The 5,197-nt window shown below is 48.3% G+C and overlaps 1 pseudogene; it reads right to left on the reverse strand.

Annotated features, from left to right (window-relative positions):
• The window catches only part of LOC102983668 (leucine-rich repeat-containing protein 37A3-like), a 235,292-nt pseudogene that overhangs the window by 228,218 nt on the left and 1,877 nt on the right, over positions 1-5,197 (reverse strand).

Consider the following 5,197-nt stretch of genomic DNA (forward strand, 5'->3'; position numbering starts at 1 on the left):
CACTAATATCAAGAACAAGACAAGGATGTCCACTCTCACCACTATTATTCTACATAGTTTTGGAAGTTTTAGCCACAGCAATCAGAGAAGAAAACGAAATAAAAGGAATCCAAATCGGAAAGGAAGAAGTAAAGCTGTCATTGTTTGCAGATGACATGATAATCTACATAGAGAATCCTAAAGATGCTACCAGAAAACTACTAGAGCTAATCAATGAATTTGGTAAAATAGCAGGATACAAAATTAATGCACAGAAGTCTCTGGCATTCCTATACACTAATGATGAAAAATATGAAAGTGAAATTAAGAAAACACTTCTATTTACCATTGAAACAAAAAGAATAAAATATGTAGGAATAAACCTACCTAAGGAGACAAAAGACCTGTATGCAGAAAATTATAAGACACTGATGAAAGAAATTAAAGATGATACAAATAGATGGAGAGATAGACCATGTTCTTGGATTGGAAGAATCAACATTGTAAACATGACTCTACTAACCAAAGCAATCTACAGATTCAATGCAATCCCTGTCAAACTACCACTGGCATTTTTCACAGAACTAGAACAAAAAAAGTTCACAATTTGTATAGAAACACAAAAGACCCCCAATAGCCAAAGCAATCTTGAGAACGAAAAATGGAGCTGGAGGAATCAGGCTCCGTGACTTCAAACTATACTACAAAGCTACAGTAATCAAGACAGTATGGTACTGGCACAAAAACAGAAATATAGATCAGTGGAACAGGACAGAATCTCTACTCTTAACCGCTTTGTTGTATTACCACCAATGAGATGGGGAGAGGGACATGTTGCTGTCAAGAAGATGGAATAAAGATGGGAGAAGAATAGATGTTAAGGAATTAAATAATGGGGTAAAACATGGAGAAGGAAAAAATAAGGGCAATTAAAAGACTGGAGGAGAGGGAAAAATAGTAAGAAGGAGAATGAAGATAAGGAATCATTGACACACAAAAGGTGGAAACAGAAAGTCAGTCAATATGGATTGGGGAGATAAGGAGGACCCAGGAAGACCTGAAGAAAGGCTGCCATGTGAGGCAGGATGCAGAGAACAAATGAGGAAAGGCGATTCTTAAGTGATGGTGAAGGTGCCATTGTAGGCGTTAGGCTCTGGCTCAGGCACTCTGTGGAGCTTCTGCTTTGGGCTGAGACCAACACACGACAGTGTCTCATTTTTGCAGGTACAGAGCTTACATATGATGATGTTTGTGGTGGCATTCTGTTCTGGCTGCTTCTTTTCTGGGGTATATTTTACACCAGGAAGGCCTGTGGATACTGAATACTGAGTCAAAAGAAAAAGAACTGTCTCACATGGCCTTGGTTGCTGAGATATGTTAACTCCCAGGTCCACAGGTGGAACTGTGACTTGAGTCAGGTTTGGTTGTGAAAGTGTCACCTCAGGGTGTTTTGGTGGGGGATCTGTAGTCTGCTGTAGGGATGTAGGATGTCCAGCCTCCATAGTGGGTTCTGGAGTGTGGTTTGCTCTAGGTCCACATGATAAACTGTGACGCTGGATGTTGTTGAATGCTGACCTTGATCGTTACTTGGAGTTGGAACTGTCACCTCCTGCTGTAATGGAGATTGAACTACAACCTCCTGAGGTGCCTCTGGAGGCTGAGTTGGGGTCTCCTGCATGATTGGAGAAGATACAGTCTCCATATTGGATCCTGCAGTAACGGTAAGTTCCACATCCGTAGGTTGAATTGTGACTTGAGTCAGGTTTGGCTGTGCAAGTGTCACCTCAGGGTGTTTTGGAGGGGGATCTATAGTCTGCTGCAGGGCTATAGAATGTTCAGACTCTGTAGTAGGTTCTGGAGTTGTGGTAAGCTCCAGGTCCAAAGGTTTAACTGTGATACTAGGTGATGTTGGATGCTCAGCATGATCCTAATCTGGTGCTGGAACTATCACCTTGGGATACAATGGAGACTGAGCTACAACTTCCTTAATGAGCTCTGGAGGCTGAGGTTGGGTCTCCTGCATGGTTGGAGAAGGTTCAGCCTCCATATTGGATTCCAGAGTTAACGTAAATTCCAGGCCCAATGGTTGAACTGTGACCTCAGTCAAGTTTGGATGCTGAGCCTGAACTTGCTATGGATTTGGAAGTGTCACCTCGGGGTATGTTGGAGGAACTATAGTCTCCTGGAGGGGTGTGGAATGTTCAGCCTCCATAGTAGGTTCTGGAGTTGTGGTAAGCCCCTGGTCTTAAGGTTGAACTGTGACACTGGGTGATGTTGGAGGCTCAGTGTGATCCTGATCTGGTGTTGGAGCTATTGGGTTCTGATATACTGGAGGCTGAGCTACAAAAACCTCCTTAGGTGGTTCTGGAAGCGGGTTAAGGTCTCCTGCATGGTTGGAGATGGTTCATCCTCCTTAGTGGGTTCTGGCCTTATGGTCAGTTGAAGGTCCAAAGGTTGAACTGTGACCTTAGTCAAGGTTGGATGCTGAGCCTGAATTTGCTCTGGATTTGGAAATGTCACCTTGGGGTATGTTGGAGGAACCGCAGTCTGCTACAGGGCTGCGGAATGTTCAGCCTCCGTTTTAGGTTCTGGAGCTGTGGGAAGCCCCTGGTCCAAAGGTTTAACTGTGGAACTGGGCAAGTTTGAATGCTGAGCTTGATCCTGTCCTAGTGTTGGGACTGTCATCTCATAATGTACTGGAGGTTGTGCTGCAACCTTCTTAGGTGGTGCTGGAGGCTGAGATGGGGCCTCCTGCTGGGCTGGAGAAGGTTCTTTCTCTTTAAGGGGTTCCAGAGATACGTCTGGGAACTCCTGTTGGACTGGAGAAGATTCCATATTCTCAGGGGGCTGTAGAAGCTGAGGAAGGGTCCCTTGAGGGACTGGAAATGCTTCCACCTTTTCAGGGAGCTGTGATGACTGAGCCTTAAGCTCCTGCTGTGTGGGAGAAGGTACCACCTCCTTAGGGGGCTCAGGAGATATAGCTGAGCCCCCCTGGGGAACTGGAGACTGAGCTGGGGCCTCCTCCTGGACTAAAGAAAGCTCTATCCCTCCAGGGAGATCTGGAGTGTGAGTAGGGTCCCCCTGCTGCACTGGAGGATGTTCAACCTCTTTAGTGGGCTCTAGAGTTAAGACACCCACCAGATCCACAGGTTTAATTGTGACATTAGGCAACACTGCATGTTCAACTTCACCTGGACCTAGAGGTGAGAATGTCACTTCATTATGTACTGAAGTTTGAGCTGCACCATCTGTAGAGGCCCCTGGAAGCTGAGTTGGGTGCTGATGCTGGACTGGAGAAGGTCCAACCCACTCTGGGCTTTGGATGCTGAGCTTAGCTCTCCTGCTGGCTTGGAGAAGGTTCAGTTTCCTCAGGAAGCTCTTCAGGTTGAGTTGGGGCTCCCTGCTGAACTGGAGAAGGTTCAACATTTTCAGAGGGGGTTGGATGCTGATCTGAAACCTCTTGCTGGACTGACAAAAGTTCCAACTGCTCAGGTGACACTAGACTGAGCCAAGTTTTCTAGTTGTTGGGGGGGAGAAGTTTCAACCTCATTAGTGAACGCTGCAGGTAAGATAAGGGCAAGATCCACAGATTTAACAGTGACATCGGGCCGCTGCAGAAGCTGAGCTTGATCCTGACCTAGAGGAGAAACTGTTGTCACATGATGCTCTGGAGAGAAAACTACAGTCACATTAGAGAGCTCTGGAGACTGAGTTGGAGAGGATTCAACCTCACCAGGAGACTCTGGATGCTGAGCTGTGGCTTCCTGCTGAGGTGGAGAAGGTACAACCTCAGGAGCCAGTGGATGCTGATCTGGAGTCTCCTGCTGGCTTGTGGCAGGTATAACTTCCTCTCCAAGATGCTCTGGATACTGAGCTGGGGTCTCCTCTTGTACTGAAGGTTTATTATGTGTACCGGCTTCTGGAGATTGGGCTGGAGCCTCCTGTTCAACTGGCAAAGGTTCAGCCTCCTCAGGTGGCTGTGAAGGCAGCGTGGGGGCCTCATGCTGGGTTGTAGAAAATTCTGCATTAGTAAGGGGCACTTAGGGCTGAGTTGAAGGCTTGTGCTGATTTGGAGAAGGTCCCACCTCTGGAGTGGGTTCTTGTGTTACAGTAAGCTCCACATCTGCAGGTTTGACAGCGATATGGGATAAGTTTGAATGCTGAGCATGATGGTGACTTGGAGGTGAAACTGTCATTTCATGATGCTCTGGAGGTTGAGCTGGCTGCTCCTGTTGAGTTGGAGAAGGTTCCACCTCCCCTGAAGAAGGCTCTGGAGGCTGAGCTGGTTGCTCCTGCAGGGTTGCAGAAGGTTCTTTCTCCGCTGGAGACAGAGTTGAGGTCTCCTGCTGAGTTGGAGAAGATTCTGCCTCATGAGGGGGCTCTGGAGACTGAGCTGAGGCTTCTTCCTGAGTTGCAGAAGTTTCAGCTTCTCCAAAAGACTCTGAAAGCTGAGCTGGGGTCTCCTGCTGGGTTGCTGGTTTCACCTCCTCAGGAGGCTCTGTAGGCTCAGAAGGCTGAGTCGGTTGTTCCTGTTCACTTGGAGGAGGCTCAGCTTCCACAAGAGGCTCTGGACACTGGCCTGGGGGCTCCTGCTGGGTTGGAGAAGCTTCAACTTCCCCAGGAGGCTCAGAAGGCTGAGCTGGTTGCTCCTGCTCCCTTGAAGGCTCAACCTCTCCAGGAGGCTCTGGAGGCTTAGCTGAGTTCTCTTGGTGGGTTGGAGAAGATTCTGTCTCCTCAGGATGCTCAAGAGGTGGAGCCAGGGCCTCCTGCTGAGCTGTAGGAAATTCAGCTTCCGTAGTGGGCTCTGGAGTGATGGTAAGTTCCAAATCCAGAGGTTGCAGTGTAACACTGGGCAAGTTTGAATGAGCGTGACACTGAACGCCGGGTAGAGATGCTACCTCATCAATCAGTGGAATTCGAAGTACATACCAGTAGGGAACCCTGGAGTCTGAGTTGGGGCCTCTTGATGGAGTAGAGAAGGTTCAGCCTCCTCAGGGCGCTCTGAAGGCTGAGATGGAGCCTGCTGCTGAAGTGGAGGTGGTTCTACCTCTTCAGTGGGCTCTGGATGCTGAGCCTGGGCCTCTGCCTGGGGTGAAAAAGATTCAACCTCCTCAGGGGTCTGTGGATGCTGAGCAGGGGCCTCTTGCTGGGGTAAAGATTCAGCCTCCTCAGTTAGCTCTGGATGACGAATTTGGGCCTCATGCTGGGCTGGAGAAAT

Source organism: Physeter macrocephalus, chromosome 14, assembly GCF_002837175.3.
Source record: "Physeter macrocephalus isolate SW-GA chromosome 14, ASM283717v5, whole genome shotgun sequence".
NCBI classification, from domain to species: Eukaryota; Metazoa; Chordata; class Mammalia; order Artiodactyla; family Physeteridae; genus Physeter; species Physeter macrocephalus.